At 44.6% G+C, this 21113-nt stretch overlaps 1 protein-coding gene across 1 annotated transcript in view; it reads left to right on the forward strand.

Moving 5' to 3' along the window:
* Positions 1-21113, forward strand: part of atrn (attractin) — a 382044-nt gene that overhangs the window by 255633 nt on the left and 105298 nt on the right. The gene's annotated exons all lie outside the window — the stretch shown is intronic.

Consider the following 21113-nt stretch of genomic DNA (forward strand, 5'->3'; position numbering starts at 1 on the left):
GCTGCAATATTTGGATAATTCATTGATGAATTATGATAAATGGTGCCCCCATTGCAGCAAGTGGATTTTATTTAAGGTTTATTGAGGTAATTTCCTTACTGCTGCTTTTCTAAAGACAACAGCTTACAGTTGAGTGTGGCTTCATGTGACACTGCAAACTTCATGTCTTTGCCCAAGTGCTGTATCTTCACGTGAGTCAGAATGGTGAGTATTGGCATATTTGACCATAGACACCATGACATAGCAGCCCATTGGTCCTTTCTTGTTGTCCTCTACAGTTTCTTAAGTCTTGTGTTGCTGTGTTTTTCCCTTTATCCCAGGAATGCCAAAACAAATTGCATTGCAAAAGATTGGCCAACAGTGCAAAATCTGGATTGACCACATTGCTATACGTCTCATTGCTGTACTTTACATGCTAGGAGTTCCTTCCCAGGACTAAACTGCTATTTAATATTGCAATAATACATTATCTGAGCATGGCCTCAAAAACTCAGCAGTGGTTTTCAAACCAGACATGGCAGCACAAATGAAATATTGCAGGTAGTTTGGATTTCTTGCATGCCTTTGGTCTTGTTATGGGAAACTGAAGTACAGACAACACTTCACATTCTTGCACGTTCAGCTTACTGAGCACTGCAAGGTTAGATGTGGATTTGATCTTTATGTGCTTTGCTTTGCTGTATGAATATAACAGTTTAGGTGTTTTTCTTGTCTGTATCTGTTCAGTGTGGATTACTAAAACTCGGTGGTATTACATAATGCAAAGTTACACGAGAGGAACACTGGTGAGAAGCTATAAGGCTGTCTACAAAATAATTTATTTCGCGCTTTGTTCTGAATTTTCACCTTCCAATTTCTCAAGTCATTTGAAGTGAAAGCCACAAGTTAGCAATGCTGCTGTTTGAGACCTGTATCGTGACCATTTTATATAAGAATTTTCGGAAACAAGAAATGCATGGAGAAAATGGAGGAACTTTTATCACTTGTGCATAAATATTTAATGCTGAAGAGTGATGATAGTATTATGGTGCTTGTGTTTTCATGAGTTACTGAAGAGAAAGGCAGGTTGTTGAGGATAAGGTCAAGTATGTTTTTCCCTCTTGTTGATTCCCTCACCGCCTGCCGCAGATTCAGTCGAGCAACTATGTCCTTTTGGGCTTGGTCTGTAATGGAACTACTCAGGCACTTGGTGATGGACAGTTAAGTCCCCAAGCCAGAGTACATTCTGTGCCTTGCCACCCTCAATGCTTCCTCCAAATAGTGTTCAACATGGAAGGATAATCAGCAGGAGGTTTCCTTGCCCATGTTTGATCTGCTGCCATCCGGAGTCGGTGTTGAGGACTCCCTCCTAACTGTATACCACTGTACTGCCATCTCTGCTGGGTCTGTCCTGCTGGTGAGACATGACATACAAAGTGATGTGTGTCACCAAACTCCGCTTTGTATAAATAGAATTTTCTCCTTCTTTTGATCACAGGCAGATCAGCACCGCAGGATACCAAACTTGCATTTATATAATGTCTTTCATGATTTCAGGATGTCGCAAAGCACTTTACAACCAGTAAAGTAATTGTGCATTGTTTGTCACTATTGCAATGCAGCAATCATTTTTCACCATGGTAGCAATGTGGTTATGATCCAGATTAACTGATGTTAGTTAAGGGATAGTTATTAGTCAGGCCACAAGAAAGAACTTCACTTGCTCTTTAAAATAAAAAGATGCCTTGGCTGCAAGTCTATCTGAAAGGGCAAACGTTACCTCAGTTTAACCTTTCATCGGATAGACCATACAAAACTCCCATCAGCATTGTATTGGACTATTAATCTAGATTGTGCTTTCACGTCTCTGGAGTATGACTACACTGGTCAAGGAGAAGTTCCCGCAACAGCAAAACAAACAATTGGGAGATGGGCAGTATTTTTTCAAAATCAACCTTGATCTTGTAGGCTGCGAATAATTATTTTCAGTAAATCATACGCTGCAGCTTTAAGTGTCTTGGCTCGTTGTATGACTTCAGGTTGGAAAATATGTACTTCTCTCATTTTCTTCCCACGTTCTCCCCAAATTCTTTCCATATTTATCCTCCTTTTGGTTTCCCCAAGTTTCACACTTGTCACAGCTGTCTTATTTCATTTGCCTTCACCGACACTATGCACTTGCTCTCAGGAGATGCAAGGAAGCAGACTGATGAACAGATATTCTCTGAGGATATAGTTTTTTTGATCCGTGTGCAGGGCTGTCTGGCCTCTGTTCAGTTTGCTCCTCAATTGACACCTTGTAGCTGACTTGAGGAGCCCATTGGAATGGAGATTAAAGCATCGACAGCAACTTTTACTATGTAGTGCCTTTAACATACTAAAACATCGCAAGGCACTTCACAGAAAAGTTAAACAACAACATTTTTTACCTTGTAGAACCAGTACTCATTGGCATTATATCCAGTCAGCTTTTCCCAACAAATGGAAGCTGAGGATGAAACTCAAAATTGTAGTCTTTAAAATATTTGTTTTTCTCTGTTTTTTCTCAACCTCTTATCATAATCATTGAGTTACAATAATCTTTTTATTATTGTCACAAGTAGGCTTATATTAACACTGCAATGAAGTTACTGTGAAAAGCTGCTCGTCACCACACTCCAGCGCATGTTCGGATACACTGAGGTTGAATTCAGAATGTCCAATTCACCTAACAAGCACTTCTTTTGGGACTTGTCGGAGGAAACCTGGAAGAAATCCACGCAGACACGGGGAGAGCGTGCAGACTCTGCACAGTCAGTGATCCAAGCTGGAATCGAACCTGCTACAAAGGGATCACTGAGCGCAGGAGTCCACGCTGTTCCCTGTTGAGCAAAGAGTCAGCCCCATTCAATGTTTGTAGCCCTGCAATTTTATTTCTCTCAAATGCTCATTCAATTTCCTTTCAAAATCATTGATTTGTGAATTCCAAAATAATGCCATTCGCTGGGTTAAAAAGTTCCTCCTCACAACCCCTCCTGTATGTTTTGTTTATCAAATCTAAACCTCTCACAACCTTGCACATCACTGTCAAATCCCTCAATTTCCATTACTCCAAGGAGAACGGTTCCAGCTTGTCCAACCTTGTCGCTAAAATCCTCGTCTCTGGGACCACTCTAGTAGATCACTTCTGCATCTACTCAAGGAGCCTTCCTAAAGTGTGGAAACTACATCTGGATGCAATACTCCTCGTTCTGGGTTGTCCAACCTTTTCACGTGAGAGGCCGCATTAGAATTCTTTTCTCACTCAAGGGGCCAATGAGCAAATTTCAGAAAGATTAGATTTGACATAACATTAACATATTTTTCAAAAATATTTTTTTTGAATCGATGACACAGCAATAAGTTGACAATTTAAAAAAAGGAGTAAGTAATAAGAGACCATTTAAAAAGTGCCAAGCATCAGAGCTAACCAATAAAATCTTTTGTCTTTTTGCTTTAGAAACAGGTTAGAGAGACAGGCAAGGCTCGAAATCCTGGTCTGCAGGGAATGACTAAGGACCGGGGAAGAGCTATAGAGTCAGGTTTAACTAACATTGGCACTAACATCAGTGGTAGGGAAATTATTGGAGAAAAAAAGGGACAGACTTAATCTCCACTTGCAGAGGCAAGGATTTAATCAAGGATAGCTTTGTCAGGGGGAGATTGTGTCCATCAAATTCAATTGAACTTATCGAGGAGGTGACTCGGTGTATAGTTGAGGGCAGTTTAGTTGATGTAGTCTAAATGGACTTCAGTAAGACTTTTGACAAGGTCTCACATGAGAGACTGATAAGGAGGTAAGAGCCCAGGGGATCCAGGGCAAATTGGATCCCAAATTGGTTTAGTGGCAGTAGGCAGAGGTGACTTTTGTGACTGGAGGCCTGCGTCCAGTGATGTACTACAGAAATCGGTGAATGAGTCCCTTGTTGTTTGTAATGTACATGTGTGTACATTGGTCGCCACTTGATACATAGGATGTGATTACACTCAAGAGGGTGCAGAGGCGATTCACCAGGATGTTTCCTGGGCTGGAGCATTTCAACTATGAAGAAAGGCTGAAATAGGCTGTGGTTGCTTTCCTTAGACCATGACCGAGGTGTATAACATTATGAGGAACATGGGGTAGATAGGAAGGCACATATCCCCATAGTAGAGAGGTTAATAAAATGAGAGTATAGATTTAAGGTAAAGGGCAGGAGATAGAAAGGGGATTTGAGGAAAAACCTTTTTCACCCAAAGAGTGGCGGGAATCTGGATCTCACTGTCTGAAAAAGGTGATAGGAGGCAGAGACCCTCAATATTTAAGAAGCATTTACATATGAAACGTCATAGCATAGAAGGCTATGGACTAAGTACTGAAAGGGCTGCATGGTGGCACGGAGGACCGGCTTCTATCCCGGACCCAGGTCACTATCCATGTGGAGTTTGCACAATCTCCCCGTGTCTGTTTGGGTCTTACCCCACAACCCAAAGCCTCCCCGGACAGGCGCCGGAATGTGGCGACTAGGGGCTTTTCACAGTAACTTCATTGAAGCCTACTCGTGACAAGCGATTTTCATTTTCATTTTTCATGTGCAGAGTAGTTGGATTGGCCATGCTAAATTGCCCCTTAATCGGGGAAAAAAAGACTCGGCACTGAAAAATGGGAATAGAATAGATTGGTACTTGATGGCTGGGACAGACACGATGGGTCGAAGGCCCCCTGTCTCTGGTGTAAATGCTATGTCTCCATGACCCTTCCATTAATCTCTGGATGAAACACACTGAGCTTGCCTTCACGGAAGTCAAATGAAAGTGGAGGTTTGGAAGCAGGCTGCCTTTCATACCCAAGGCTTTCCTCCTCCTCCCAGTCTGCATTGTGGAAGGGTTTTTTGGGAGGGAGGAGGTGGGAAGGTGCAGTCTCAGGGTTCTTGTGCTCTCTCAGACTCACTGAATCCCTACCTGGGAGGTTTGAACTTTTTACTGCCGAGTAGGAATTTGCAAGGAGACTGTGAACATGCCGCAATGTGCTTACTCACCCTGTTGGAGACACCAGCTGCCCCAGGTGGAAAGATGGACAAGCATTGTTGCTGCTGTTCTTCATAGCCTCCCCAGAGTGTAGAGAGGAATGGCTGGCCTTATTTTACATTGGATTAGCCTCCTCTAGTTATTTTTTAAAAATATATTTCGAGTACCAATTCTTTTTTTTTTCCAATTAAGGGACAATTTAGCGTGGCCATAAAAAGATATGGCCAAATCTGCCTAGCCTGCACATGTTTAGGTTGTGGGGGTGAGACCCACACAGACACAGGGAGAGACACTGAGAGAATGTGCAAACTCGGCATGGACGGTGACACGGGGCCAGGATCGAACCTGGGACTTCAACGCCGTGAAGCAGCAGTGCTAACCACTGCACCACCGTGCCGCTCCAGCCTATTCTAATTATAGCCTAACCAAAGCTTTTTAAACTTTCCGTAAACGTTCCCTGCATTTTTACTCAATGCGTCTATTTATCAAGCCCAAGGTTCCATATGCATTGCTAATTACTCTCTGATTATGTCCTGGTGCCTGCAAAGGTCTATGTACATGAATGCAGAGGCCCCTCTCTCCCTGAACACTGTGTTATTAAGTATATATTGCTTCTCCTCTATCCCTTGCGTGAAAATACATCACCTCACACTTTTCTGTTAAATCCCATCTGCCACTTTTCTGCCCATGCTGTAGTCTCTCCTCTTTGTCTTTCTCTCTCTTTAATGCACATTACAAGTAGATGTGGTAAGTGGTGCTGTATGTTTCCTTTCTCCTTTGGGTTGTATAACGTTTCAGCACTTAACATTTTTCAGATGTTAAATTCAGCCTGCAATTGTTGTAAATGTGAGTTTTTAATCGGGTTCAGAAAGCTGCTTCATACAGATGTTTTGTGTGTAAACTCAATTAGGTGCGCTCTGACTTTGTCCAAGTAGATCTCATAGGAACATGTTCACAACCCAGCCTTGGTGTCTGAAAACTAATCAATCACAAGATTTTTTAAAAACTACTCCATTTCCAACCTCTTGTCTCGCTATGCTCACTAACCCTTGCAAAGCCTATTTTCCTCATACTAAGTGTACTGAAGCTTAGGTTTTCCTCAAAAAAATGTTTTGAGAGAGTTATTTTTATGTTGCTAATTTGTCATTAAATGGAGAAATTGGTAGTGGAATTTTAAAAACAAAATACATATGTGGTTGAATTTAGACCATCATTCTAGAAGTGTATGTCTGTGAACTTAAGAAAATTGAAGCAGATAAGCAAATGGAAGAGGATTATAGAACATAGAACACTACAGCGCAGTACGGGCCCTTCGGCCCTCGATGTTGCGCCGACCGGTGAAACCATCTGAAGCCTATCTGACCTACACTATTCCATTTTCATCCATATGTCTATCCAGTGACCACTTAAATGCCCTTAAAGTTGGCGAGTCTACTACAGTTGCAGGCAGGGCGTTCCACACCCCTACTACTCTCTGAGTAAAGAAACTGCCTCTGACATCTGTCCTATATCTCTCACCCCTCAATTTAAAGCTATGTCCCCTCGTGTTGGTCATCACCATCCGAGGAAAGAGACTCTCACTGTCCACCCTATCTAACCCTCTGACTATCTTATATGTCTCTATTAAGTCACCTCTCAGCCTTCTCCTCTCTAACGAAAACAACCTCAATTCCCTGAGCCTTTCCTCGTAAGACCTTCCCTCCATACCAGGCAACATCCTAGTAAATCTCCTCTGAACCCTTTCCAAAGCTTCCACATCCTTCCTATAATGTGGTGACCAGAACTGCACGCAGTACTCCAGGTGTGGCCGCACCAGAGTTATGTACAGCTGCAGCATGACCCTGTGGTTCCGAAACTCAATCCCCCTGCTTATAAAGGCTAGCACACCATATGCCTTCTTAACAGCCCTATTAACCTGGGTGGCAACTTTCAAGGATTTATGTACCTGGATGCCGAGATCTCTCTGTTCATCTACACTACCAAGAATCTTGCCATTAGCCCAGTACTCTGCATTCCTGTTACTCCTTCCAAAGTGAACCACCTCACACTTTTCCGCATTAAACTCCATCTGCCACCTCTCAGCCCAGCTCTGCAGCTTATCTATGTCCCTCTGTATCCTATAACATCCTTCAGCACTATCCACAACTCCACCGACCTTCGTGTCATCTGCAAATTTACTAACCCATCCTCCTACACCCTCTTCCAGGTCATTTATAAAAATGACAAACAGCAGTGGCCCCAAAACAGATCCTTGCGGTACACCACTAGTAACTGAACTCCAGGATGAACATTTGCCATCAACCACCACCCTCTGTCTTCTTTCAGCTAGCCAATTACTGATCCAAACCGCTAAATCACCTTCAATTCCATACTTCCTTATTTTCTGCAATAGCCTACCGTGGGGAACCTTATCAAACGCCTTACTGAAATCCATATACACCACATCAACAGCTTTACCCTGATCCACCTGTTTGGTCACCTTCTCAAAAAACTCAATAAGGTTTGTGAGACATGACCTACCCTTCACAAAACCGTGTTGAGTATCGCTAATCAACTTGTTCTTTTCAAGATGATTATAAACCCTATCTCTTATAACCTTTTCCAACATTTTACCCACAACCGAAGTAAGGCTCACAGGTCTATAATTACCAGGGTTGTCTCTACTCCCCTTCTTGAACAAGGGGACAACATTTGCTATCCTCCAGTCTTCCGGCACTATTCCTGTCGACAAAGACGACATAAATATCAAGGACAAAGGCTCTGCAATCTCCTCCCTGGCTTCCCAGAGAATCCTAGGATAAATCCCATCTGGCCCAGGGGACTTATCTATTTTGACATTTTCTAAAATTGCTAACACTTCCTCCTTTTGAACCTCAGAATTGGAAGCTGCAAATTATGGAATTGGACGCAACAGAGGGATGCTAATATCAGATATTCATAGATAACTATGCCTTTAATATGGGAGTCTGACTATTTATTCCAAAATTGAAGTCAAGGCTGAAATAAAAGCCACAGTAATCTGGGGCAAAATTCACCGAAGACTTAGGTGACGCCCATTACCGGCGGGCAAAAGCGGCGCTGGTGACTCCAGCGTCGGGGCCTGCTTTTAAGGCCTACATCTGCCGTCCCGAAAGGGCCAGCAGCGGAGTAACGCTGTACGCGTCAGGAAGTGGCGTGTTGGAGGGGGGAAGGGAAGGGGGGGTAGCGGCGCTGGAGGGGGGGGGGGGGTAGCGGCGCTGGAGGGGGGGAAGGGGGAGTAGCAGCGGGGGAAGGGGGTAGCGGCGCTGGAAGGGGGGTAGCGGCGTTGGAGGGGGGGGAAGGGGGGTAGCGGCATTGGAGGGGGGGTAGCGGCGTTGGGGGTGTGGGTAGCGGCGTTGGGGGTGGGGGGGGGAGTTGCGGCGTTGGGGGGGGGGGGGGGGAGAGCATCATCCTTTCCCCCCATCATCGCCGCACCCACAGCAGGGTTCCCGAGAGGCCCTGCCCATGAGCCTCCCTTGCACCACCAACCTGACCCCACCTCTTGCACATCAAACCTGATACTGCTCCAGCACTACCCTTTGATTGGCACTGCCAGGGGTGCCATGGGGCTGTGCCAGGGCATTGCCGGGCCATGTCCCTCAAAGCTCGGATGTTACCCTCACCTCCGAGTCCCTGACGCTGGCAGGTGAAACTTCCTTTGACCCCAGAAACAACAGCGTTAAACTATTTAAATTTAGTCAATATGGTTATCAGATTCACGCCCTTGAGCTCCCCATGGCATTAAACCCCTCACTTAATATTCTTACCTCACTGACGTGACATGCATGAATCAGTCGAGGGGATCCCCCCAGGGGAGCAATGGTAAATATGAGAACCCAGCCCGGGAGTGGGGCGGGGGGGGGCAACATGACCGGGCTGTGCCATGGACTACCCACTGTGCCATGGGTTGGCTTGCCCCGGCCATGCCAAACTGGCAGTATCAACCTGTGCCGGGGGAAGTGCAGGTGCGGATCATCTGGGGAGCCCCGTTTAGGGTTGGGGGGGGGGGGGGGGGGGGTTCCCATTATGTTTTCTGGTGGTGGGTTCCCATTATGTTTTCTGGTGGCGGGGAGCCCCTGATGATTGTGAGGGGGGGGGGGGGGGGGGGGGTGTGAAGAGAGGGAATTAAGTCCCTCTGATGCTTGTGCGGTGGGAGTGGAGGGGGGGGGGGCAGAGACCCTGATGCTTGTCCTCTGTATCCATTGGAGGGTGAGGGTGGGCAGTTACTTCTAGTTCAGATCGCTGTGCCCATTAAAGGTGGCACCCTGTGGAGCCAACCTTTCCGGCTCTGTCACACTGCATACCACACCGCAACCCACCCCCCCCCCCCCACGCCGCAACCCCCCCACCCAACTCCGCAACCTACCCCCCACCAACGCCGCTACCCCCCTTCCTCCCCCTTTCCCCCCCTCCAACGCCACTACCCCCTCCCCACCCCTCTCCAACGCCGCAACCCCCCCTCCCCACCCCTCTCTAGCACCGCGACCCCCCCTCCCCACCCCCCTCCAACGCCGCTACCCCCCCCTCCCCACCGCTCTCCACCCCTCTCCAACGCCGCTACCCACCCCCCCGCGCACTCGATGTAGGTTACTGAACGGTGTCAACCATCATCAATGGTTGACACCGTTATAAACCTACTTTGATTTTCGCCGACGTGACCCGTGGCCACGTCGGCGGGACTTCGGCCCATCCGGGCCGGAGAATTATTCACCCTAAAAATAACATGACATCCCGCCGTCGCCAGCTGTTCTCCTTGGCGGCCGGCGGGATTTGAACAACGCCGTTTTATGGCGGGTCGGATAATTCCTTACATGGCGGGAGCGGGAATAACGCCGCCGCCGCCGGCCGATTCTCGGACCCTGCGTGGGGTCGGAGAATTTCGCCCCAGATCTCCTTTGTCTCAATGTCAGTTTTGATCTTTTCGCGCTCTTTCCTCTATTGTTGGTAGATTTTGAATTTTGTTCCCTTCGTTGATGCTCAAGGATTCAGTATTAAGATTTTATATCAAAAGCATCAAATCTCTCATTCATACCACCCCTCCCCCAATGCCACATCCAGATCAAAACTCCTTCAAACCACCAAACAAATAATATAGTAACCGTCTGCAGCCTGGTATCCATTATTTTTGTATTATTTCCAAGCAAAGTCAGCTTCCCTACTAACTGTTGGTGTTACCAGTGTTGATTCTCCTCCTCTCTCCCCCCCCTCCCCCCCCCCCCCCCCCCCCCCCCCCCCCCCCCCCCCCATGTAAAGTTTTGAACAAATAAGCATTAATATATAGCATTCATAGCTCGTCCTTGAGCGAGGAGATATGCTATCCATTGTGGCTTGTAGTATTTTGCAATGTCCTGAATGGCCATGTCCAAATTTGCCTTGTTGCCTCTGAGCCCTCAAGCCCAGCCAGTATCCATTGCTGCTCTGACTTTGAACTTATGTCCCTCCCACACCCTAGGAACTGCCCATCAGAGGGCCACCATCTGACGTTCTCTTGCTCTGTGTTGCTACATCCCTTTCTGTCTTTTGAAAGGCTTTTCACACCTTGATTGCCTCGCCTCCCTCCCCTAACTCCTGCCTGTTGTTGCCCGCTGGCTAAAGGTCTCGGTCAGATTAATTTCTAGGTTTAAAACAAATGAAGCAAAATGGACCACGGGGGACAGCAAACAGGAATTGGAATGGATTTAGAAATAGTTGACGGGGGGTTTAATATATCCTCAAGGAATTTTTTGTTAGTCTCTTGGAATGTAATATTTTCTTCAAATGACTCGAAGCCTTGGTGTCCTAAGAGAAAATGTTGCGCGTCGTTCATTTGTCATTCGTGTCCCCACTTATCCTAGATATCTTTGCCAGACCTTTTTACCCTGTGGAGACTCGTATACTTAAAGCTGATTTTGAAATAGCCGAGCAAAAAGAATGTCTCAACAACTTGCTAAGCCAAGTGGAATAGTTTGAAATTAATGGCTACGTGTTGCACCTTGGGTACAATTATTTGGGTCGCTTGCTTCATTTGGCTAATGAGGAGTTCACTTTCTTTTTGAAGTCGAATAGTTACTGTTGCTGTCAAGTCATGCTTGTAATCTTCTGCAGGACTCTGCAGAGTTTGTGTATTATCTTTGCTGTATATATTGCTGAAATTTCTGCTAAAGTGGTACTTAATTTTGATATAAAATAGTTTGTGACTGTTAATCTCATTGGAATATTGATCAAATTGCAAACACGTTGGTATTCTATTGTAAATCATTTGAGGAGCAACTTTTTTAAAAAACACTTGGATTTTCCTGTCGGTGCTTTACACCTCTCCACAGCAGTGAAGCTAATTGAGTCTTGGAATTATGCCAGCTCCATTTCAGTACATAAATAGTCTGCTTCCTATTTGCCTAAATGAGAGAGAGCAGGGTATAATACCAGCAGACTGTTGGTTCATTGAATTTAGCTACGTATGATTGAGTGGCTGTACCTTCGACAGTTTGTCGTGGTGAATTTTGTTGTTTGGCTCTGGGGAATGTTCCTGGAGGTTTCACAAATGTGCTATGTTTTTAACAGCTGGACTTCGTGGGGCCTGTATGTTGCAGCTGTGGGGGTTTGAGCAGGAAAACTTTGAACATTTGCATTAGTGTTGTTTGGGAAAATAGAGAACCTAGGTGGGCGAACTGGAAGATTAATTGTAAAACTGGTGCTTCTGGAAGTCAAATTTGCAGTACTGAATAAATGTTGCCATCACTTACATGAACAAAATGATCTGAAACCTCCACTTGGTTCCAGTAGATTTGGCTTGAAAATATATTTTCCTGCCACATTTAAAATTTAGACTTAAAACTTCAGTCCACTCAGCAACATAAGTGAAGGATATAATTTGTTTTATTCATGTGTTTACAATATGCAAGGATATAAGAGCTACTAAAAGGGATTATGAAAGGAAACTTACAAGGAACATCCAAATCAACAAGTTTTGTAATATTAAAGGGAAAGCGGGTGGTCAAGAGCAATATTGGTCCACTCAAGGCTGAAAGCGAGGATATTGTCAGTTACTATGGGGAAATGGATGACATGTTGAATAATTACTTTGCGTCAGTATTTACAGGAGAATAGGAGGATAATTTGCAGCAAGTCCCAGGGAAATTGATAGTGGACCGGGGACAAGTATAAATAAAATTTACGCAAGCAAAACATTGATACTGAGAAAATTGATGGGACTAAAAAGTGACAAATCCATAGAACCTGACGATTTCCATCTGGAAGTGCTAAAGGAAGTGGTGGGAGGGCACCATGTAGATGCCCTAAGTATAATATTCCACAGATTCAGGAGTCGTCCCTCTGGATTGGAAAATAGCTTCTGTCACTCCGCTTTTTAAGAAGGGCGAAAGAGGAAAACCTGGGAATTACAGACAGTTAAGCCTAACATCTGTGATGAGGAAATTGTTGGAAGTCTATAATCGGGGATATGGTAAGTGGAACACCTTGAAAATTTTCAGTTAATTAGGGAGAGTCAGCATGGATTCATGCCAGGTAGGTCATATCTGACAAGCCTCATTGAATTTTTGAAGAGGTGACTAAGGTATTGGAAAGGGGATTGTGTATGGAGTTGTTATTATGGGCTTCCAGAAGGCATTTGATAACATTCCACATAATAGACTGAGGGCAGTTTACTGACATAGCTGGGAAATTGGTTGAGTGGCAGGCAATAAAGTAGGGATAATGGGTAGGTACTCAAATTGGATTGGTTTTTTGCCATGTGTACCGAGGTACAGCGAAAAGTAATTTTCTGCCAGCAGCTCAACAGATCATTAAGTACATGAAAAGAAAAAAGAAAATGAAAATACATAATAGGGCAACATAAGGTACATGTAACTACATAAGCACCAACACAGATGTCAGAGCAGCCTTCTCGAAAGTCAACCCACGGAAAGCCACTGGCCCTGGATTGGGTACCTGGACAAGCACTCGAGTCTTGTGCGGATCAGCTGGTGGGGGTATTCGAAGACATTTTCAATCTCTCTTTACAACAATCTGAGGTCCCTATCTGCTTCAAGAAGACGACCATCATCACTGTACCAAAGATACGCCAAGCAGCGTGCCTTAATGATTATTGTCCAGTGTCTCGAAAGGTTAGTCATGGCACGAATCAACTCCAGCCTCCCTGATTGTCTTGATCCACTGCAGTACGTCTACCGCAGCAACAGGTCCACAGCAGACGCCATCTCCCTGGCCCTTCACTCAACACTGGAACACCTAGATAACAAAGACACCTATGTCAGACTCCTATTTATTGACTACTGCTCAACCTTCAACACTATTATTCCTACAAAACTCATCTCCAAGCTCCGTGGCCTGGGCCTTAGCTCCTCCCTCTGCGACTGGATCCTGAACTTCCGAACCCACAGACCACAATCAGTAAGGATAGGCAACAACACCTCCTCCACGATCATCCTCAACACTGGTGCCCCACAAGGCTGTGTCCTCAGCCCACTACTATACTCCTTATACACCAGGAGCTTACTCTAAGTAGGTATCTTCTGAGCAAGGGTCTCCCAGGTGTTGACATCAATGTTATATTTTTTGGCATAAGCCTTCAGGGTGTCTTTGAAGTGCTTCCTTTGTCATTCCCTCCTTCAGAAGAAGCCTTCCTTGAGCTTGGCAAAGAAGATTTGCTTTGTCAGTCGGGACTAAAACATCCTAAGCACATGACTGGCCCAGCGGAGTTGGTTTCAGATGATCATGACCTCGATGCTGGTACTCTTTCAAGGATACTGATGTTAGTATGTTTGACCCGCCCCCCCCCCCCCCCCCCCCCCCAGCTGATGCAGAGAAGCCATCCCAAACAGCATTGATTGTACCTATCCTGGGTCTTGAGGTGGCTTCTGTACGTGGCCCAGGTTTCTGAGCCGTATAGAAGAGTTTGGAGAACAACCGCCTTATACACTAGGATCTTGGTGTCAACACAGATGTAGCGGTCGCCAAAAACTCTCGCCCTTAGGCATCCGAAGGAAGTGCTCGCTGATAGGATACGATGTTGGATCTCCACATTGATGTCAGCCTTAGAGGAGAGCTGGCTCCCCAGATATTGGAAATGTTCCACATTTGGGAGGGTTTCTTCATCGATCTTGATGGAGGGAGAGACCGGATTTTGTCCTGAGCTGGGTTGGTAAAGGACTTAAGTCATCCTGAGGTAGAGAATGATTCTTTGATATGCTTCTGTGAAGATATGGCTTGGAGATTCACTTCTGAGAGAGTGGCGATGGCAATGTCATCCCCATACTGAAGTTCCACGAGCAATGTCAGTGTTGGTTTTATTTTTTGGATTTCAACCAGTTGAGGTTGAAATGTTTTCCGTCCATCCTGTAGATGATGTCCACACCACTGAGAAGCTTGTTCTTGACGAGGTGAAGGTGGAGAAAAGGGGCGATGGCACATCCCTGTTTGACTGCTATCTTGACCTCAATGGTTTTCTGTCATATTTCCGTCTGTGAGGACTGTCACCAACATCTTGTTGTGGAGGAGTCGTGCGATATTGATTAATTTCTCTGGACAGCCGGCTTTTGACAAGGTCTTCCACAGCACTTCCAGATTGACTGAATCAAAAGCCTTGGTCAGATTGATGAAGGCCATGTAGAATGGTTGATGTTACTCCTGGCATTTCTGTTGAAGTTTCCGAGAAGTGAAAATCATGAGCTGGATTCTCCACACCCCGACGCGGAAATCGTGACTGGCGCTGGGGCGGAGAATCCATTTCCATGCGCAGAATCGGGACCGGCGCCGGTTCCCAATTCTGCGGGCCCTAAAAAGCGGCGTACTCGCACAGTATAGAACCTACCTACGGCCATTGCTGGAGGCCCGCTCCACCATTCTCCACCCCCCGACCGGCCAAAGTCCCGACAGCGTGGGCCATTCATGGTCTTGCCGGTCGGGAACCTAGCATGGCGGCTGCACACTCAGTCCGGGCCGCCCTGGTCGGGGGTGGGTCAATCCGGGAGGGGGAGGGGGGGGGGGGGGGGGGCTTATACGCAGCCGGGCAATATTTGGGCGGGCGGCCGAGTGGGGGGTCTATTTTTAGTGTATGGCTCCGTAGTCTGAGTCCACCATGGAGCACGGTGCAGCTGCTGCGCATGCACAGCCTCCAACCCGGATGTACGGGGGCTTGTATCTGCAGCAAATGGTGATAGTTTTACGGCAAGTCCCTACTAGCCCCTTGCAGGGTTAGGAAAACGCCGAGGAGACATCGTCCCAAAAACACAGAATCCAGCCCCATGTCCGCTGTCCAACAGTTTGGTCGGAAGCCAGACTGGCTTTCCGGAAGGATTTCTTTGGTGACTGGGAGAAGGTGACTAGCAAGGATTACGACGGACGATCTTCACGGTGATGGAGAGTAGGGAGATTCCTGGGTAGTTCCCACAGTCTGCTTTGTCGAAGATGGTGGTGATGGCGCCAACCCCGTGGTCGCAAGAACTTCTTCTTTGTTCCAGATTTTCACCAATAGTTGATGGAGATGACGGGTGATCCCTTCACCTCCAAATTTGAAAATCCCCACTGGAATTCCATCCATTCCTGCGGCTTTTCCATTCTTCATGTGTTTACTGGCAGCTTTGACATGGTCCACACCTGGTGGCAGTCCACGATCATCTTTGATGGGGAAGTGGGGATTTTTTCAAACCCGTCTATTAGGAGTTCTTTGAAGTGTTCTCTCCATCGAAGGCCGATGTTTTATCTCTCTTGAGATGTGAAAATAACAACACATAAATTATAAATTAGTCAGTAAAAAAATAAGTGAAGCATTATTAAAAACCGAAGCAGTCGTGTAGTATGTCGACTGACTCATTTGATTTACTACATTGTCATAGGGATATTAGTTGCATTGGTTTTCATGTTCACAGTGCAGGTTTGGAGAAGCTGCACAAAGCAGTTGATGCCAAACTTGTATTCAGGCTTGAAATTAGCTTTCCGTGAAATGAAGCAAACCGCCTTCCAGGAAATCTTACTGCTGTTGGAGATGTCAGATCAGACCTGATTTCAGATTTAAGCTGCATTGTGACACAACATTGCTGTTGTGTTATGAGTACCCCCTGAGCTACTTCAGAACTGCAATGTAGTAAGTTTGGAACGACTGCAGACTGCTCAGCATCTGACTGAACCACATCCAGCACTATTGGGACGTGTTCTCCCCTTAACACGTTTAACTACTACGCCGGGATCATCCTCAAAAACAAAGTTCATCCGGTCTATATTTTTTCCACTTCTAAACTTCTCCGCGAATGTCTCTACTCTGACCCGAACGTCTTAACTCCAGGAACAAATTTGAAGAGCTCATGGGTGACTCTATGTCACTAAGATTTTGAGCATCTGTTCAGCTGCCCCAAGCCCTGCTTTGTTTTCTAATTGCTGTAATCAGTTTCAGCCCGATGCCTGGGCCTATGTATTTACATTGTGTATTTATGTATGTCCTATGCTTTTTCAAGTATGGAACGATCTGCCTGGACTGTATCTCGGTACACGTGACAATAAATCAAATCTAATCAAAGTTGCATCTCGGTTGTGAGCACTCTCATATTGGTTCAAATCCCACTCCAGGACGTGAGAGCAGAAATCAAGGCTGACGACAGTGCGATAATGAGGAGTGCTACACTTTTGAAAATGTCACCTTTTGGATCAGGTATTAAACTGAGGCCCTGTTTGCGTTCAGTAGCTGTAAAATTTCCCATGACACTATTCTGGGGAAGAGCAGAGGAGTTGGTCAGTTACAGTGCAAGTTTATGGCTTCGATACCACCTTTAAAATTGATACTGGAGCTGCTGTTAACATACTAACTTCAGCCCCTGAACCTTCGTCCATCAGATATCAAACATCAGTGTCCAGGTGACGCAGACTTGCCAATTAAAGACTGGATTATTGCTCCTCTTCACCACAAGGGGTGACTGTTCGTTGATTCTTTCTGTTCTTCACAATGAATTCACATCCTTTTTGAGGGGCAATGTGGGCTGGAAAGCAAAAATTGATTTTAAAAATAAGTAGAATGTAGGTTTTACACAGGCAATCCAAGACCAACATGGGAAGACCTAACACAATGATGGATAGGCAAAGGAAAAAACATAATGTGTTTTTGATCTGTCCTACTTCTGTTAATGATCTTCATCAATTTTACGGAACATTTGACATGGTTGATTTTACAAATGAATGCAACAATGTATGTGATAGGATCCCTGTATATTTACCTGTGCAATTATCAGAGAATGAGGTTGCATCATGTCTCTCCCGTATTAAACCATATAACATTCCTAGTCCTGATTGACTATGGGGTAAAGTAGTGAAAGAATGTGATCATTTATAGTTATTTCAATTTTTATCGGATGTATTGTTCCAAATACTTTGAAAGCATCAACCGTCATAGCTGTGCCGAAGAAGCCAAAAGCCAAATCATTTAATGATTTTAGACCTGCGGCTTTTAGTACATTATTGGTTAAATGTATGGTGAGAGGGCAGCAGGTGGCACAGTGGTTAGCACTGCTGCCTCATGGTGCTGAGATTCCAGGTTCGATCCCAGTCCTGGGTCACTGTCCGTGTGGAGTTTGCACATTCTCCCCGTGTCTGCATGGGTTTCACCCCCACAACCTAAAGATGTGCAGGTTAGGTGGATTGGTCACGCTAAATTGCCCCTTAATTGGGAAAAATAAATTGGGTACTCTAAATTTATTTTAAAAAATATATGGTGAATGTTATTGGTGAGCGCCTCATCAAATTATCTTGATCCCTCTACAATTTGCTTATAAAGCACTGAGGGGAACTGAGGATGCTACCCTTCTCGTGAACCTGATAACTAATTACCACCAACAACCAAAATCTTTTGTAAGTGTCTTTTTAATTTTAGTTCATTCAGTACAATGAAAATTCACAACTTGTTACAAAGGTTGTTTTGAACGTATATGGGGCCTAAAATGACAACTGAATGAATGAAGTTACTTTGAACATGTTGCCACCTTCAAAAATGGTGTCAATTGAGGGCTTTGCAGATCAATGTAGATAAATCCAAAGAACTACTTTTATATAGTATTGGCCTGCATATGTATGACCTTTTATATCTTGATGATTAGCCAGTAGAGGTTGTAGAATGTTTCAAGTATCTCGGAACGTATATAGACCAGAAGTTAAGCTTCACAGCAAGTTCCGAATGTATCTTTAAAAAGACGTCTGTTTTTAATTAGAAAACTGAAAGGATTTGGAACGAGTCGAGATGTTTTCGAGAGGGTATGCAGAAGTCTGGTTGAGAGTATTTTAATATTAAACATGACAGTCTAGTTTGGTAACCGGAGTGTGAAATGCAAGAATAAACTGGCCAGAATTGTCAACACTGCAGGTAAAATCATTGGTAGACAGCAGACATAGTTTGATAATTTATTTAGCAACGCAGTTCAGAGTTAAGAGACGGCTCAAGCCATCAAAGGTGATTTCTCTCACTCTTTATATCATAAATTGGAAAGACTCCCTTCGGGTTGGCACTTTAGAATGGCTGTTACTAGGAAAAATCTGTTCAAGAGGTCTTTTGTTCCCAGTGCCATAAGCTTAGTAAATAACAATGTAAATTTAACTTGCTCTTGTTATTTTAACTGCAGTACGTGTTTTAATGGCAGAGTGAAACATGTTATGTTTGTATGGTATGGCTGTATGTTGTATATGCACAAATGTATGAATATAAGTATGCATGAAATATTAACCAATTTTAATGAATGGAAGTATGATTAAATGTTGGAGGTGAAGCCAAAGACAAATTTTCATATTTTTATGAACAATAAAGTTCTATTCTATTCTTCATGGAACTCTAGAAAAGCCAGATAATGCTCACCATTTTCATGGCTCACTAATTTATGCAACAGTCTTCAACCTTTTATTTAGAACCAGAACCTATTATTTCGAAGAGCCTTCAGAAGCTGAGGAAGTACATACAGTCAGCATCAAGTTCCTTTCTTCCACAGATATACCATCTACAAGACCCCCGGTGGAGAATGAAGTTGTGAATTTCTCAGTTCTTCATGGACTGCAGTGGTTCAAGAAGGCAGCTCACCACCACCTTCTCCAACGCAGCAGGCAGTTTAGAAGGCAAATTATATGTTGGCCTTCATAGCTTGAGGATATAAGTATAGGAATGGGGAAGTTTTACTGCAATTGTAAAGGGCAATGGTGAGGCCACACCTGGAGTATAGGGTACAGTTTTGGTGCCCTTATCTGAGGAAGGATGCTCTTGCGATGGAGGGAGTGCAGTGAAGGTTTGCCAGGCTGATCCTGGGATGGTGGATCTGTCCTATGAGGAGATACTGAGTCAGTTAGGATTATATTTATCGGAATTTAAAAGAGTGAGGGGATCTCATGAAACTTATAAAATTCCAACAGAATTAGACAGGGTGGATTAAGAAAGAATGTTCCGGAAGGTGGGAAATTCACGATTAGGGGTCATAACTTGAGGATAAGGGGTAAACCGTCTGTAACTGAGGTGAGGAGGAATTTCTTCGCTCAGAGAGTGGTGAATCTGTGGAATTCATGTCCACAAAAAGTAGTTGCGGGAAAAAATATTAATTTCAAGAAGGAATTAGATATAGCTCTTGGGGCAAAGGTATATTGGTGGAAGGCGAAATCAGGGTATTGAGCTTGATAGTCAGTCATGATTATAATGAATGGCGGAGCAGGCTGGAAGGGCGAAATTGACTCCTTTTATATTCTGTGTATCTATGTTTCAAAGACAATTAGGAATGGGCAATAAAAATACTGGCCGAGCTAACGATGCCCGCCTGACGTGAAAGAGTTAAAAAAAAAAAATAAAGTCCAGAAGTGGTGAATACAGCAGACACTGCAATAGACGGTGACCTCTGCATGAAGACCTGCTGGTACTGAATTGGCTCTTGCTAGAAGAAAATGATGAGGAAAAAGCCCTTGCTACACTTAGTAATCCATTGGAGGTTGAGGTCCTGGAGGATGATTCATCTTTCCAGTTGATAACCGTACTGTATGAAGTCTCTGTCATGTTAGTGGAGTCAGCTGAGTTTCTAGTGACCGAATACCGTTCAGATCTTTCGTTCACTGAATCTAATGTATTGCCTGGTTTATCTCTTATTATCCATTAACAGTCTTCCAGAGAGGATACCTTGCCTCAGTCCATGTCAGAGTCCATGGACAGTCTTACTACCACGGTGCTGTCATCTTCCAGGGGTGAAAACCAATTCACACCCATGGTTCCATCCCAGCTGAAAGTAGTTTTTCAAGAGCTGGTAGACAGCACAGATGCCGCAGCAGAATCTTTAGCACTTCTGAAGCTGTAGAATCCTTTACAGCAATCTTGCTCCAAATTAATTGTCTAAGGAAATTTTTCTCATTACAGAAGATGATGCTGTCTTGTTTCCATATTCTCAGCAATTCTTCCATTGCCCATAGTGGAGCAGCTTCGCACTAAGTGTGGCTGTCTTACCTTTGCCTACAGAAAATAGACCGTACTTGTGAAATAAATCATCTCTTCTTTTCCTGACAGTCTTACAGGAAATCAATTGATTTATTTAATCATCTAAATTAACTGAAGATTGAGATTTTCAGTGCCTTCTCAGTCTTCGACACAACAGTGAACTATACGGGACTGCTAGACAATTCCTCTTGAGCTTGCTCCCAATGAGCCTTGAGGGTGCAACAAGTTCCTCAAGAGTGCCCTGGATATTTCTCTTTTATCCCCATTGCAGTATTACTGTAAGCATACTTGTGACACTAATAAAGATTATTATTATAGTATAGCGGGTTAATAGTTAATCCATGACAAAGGTGATGATGTATCACTGACATCAATCAGTCGTGTGTTAGATTACTGTCTGTCTTGGGAGAGACACACTTTGGAACGCCGTGCCTAGAAGCAACGGCGTGCATAGAAGCAACAGGGGCTGGTTTAGCTCACTCACCTAAATCACTGGCTTTTAAAGCAGGCCAGCAGCACGGTTCGATTCCCGTACCAGCCTCCCCCGACAGGCGCCGGAATGTGGCGACTAGGGGCTTTTCACAGTAACTTCATTGAAGCCTACTCGTGACAATAAGCGATTTTCATTTCATTTCTATAATCTGTTTAGATGTAGTATTAA

The sequence above is a fragment of the Scyliorhinus canicula genome, chromosome 3 (assembly GCF_902713615.1).
Source record: "Scyliorhinus canicula chromosome 3, sScyCan1.1, whole genome shotgun sequence".
In the NCBI taxonomy this organism is placed as follows: domain Eukaryota; kingdom Metazoa; phylum Chordata; class Chondrichthyes; order Carcharhiniformes; family Scyliorhinidae; genus Scyliorhinus; species Scyliorhinus canicula.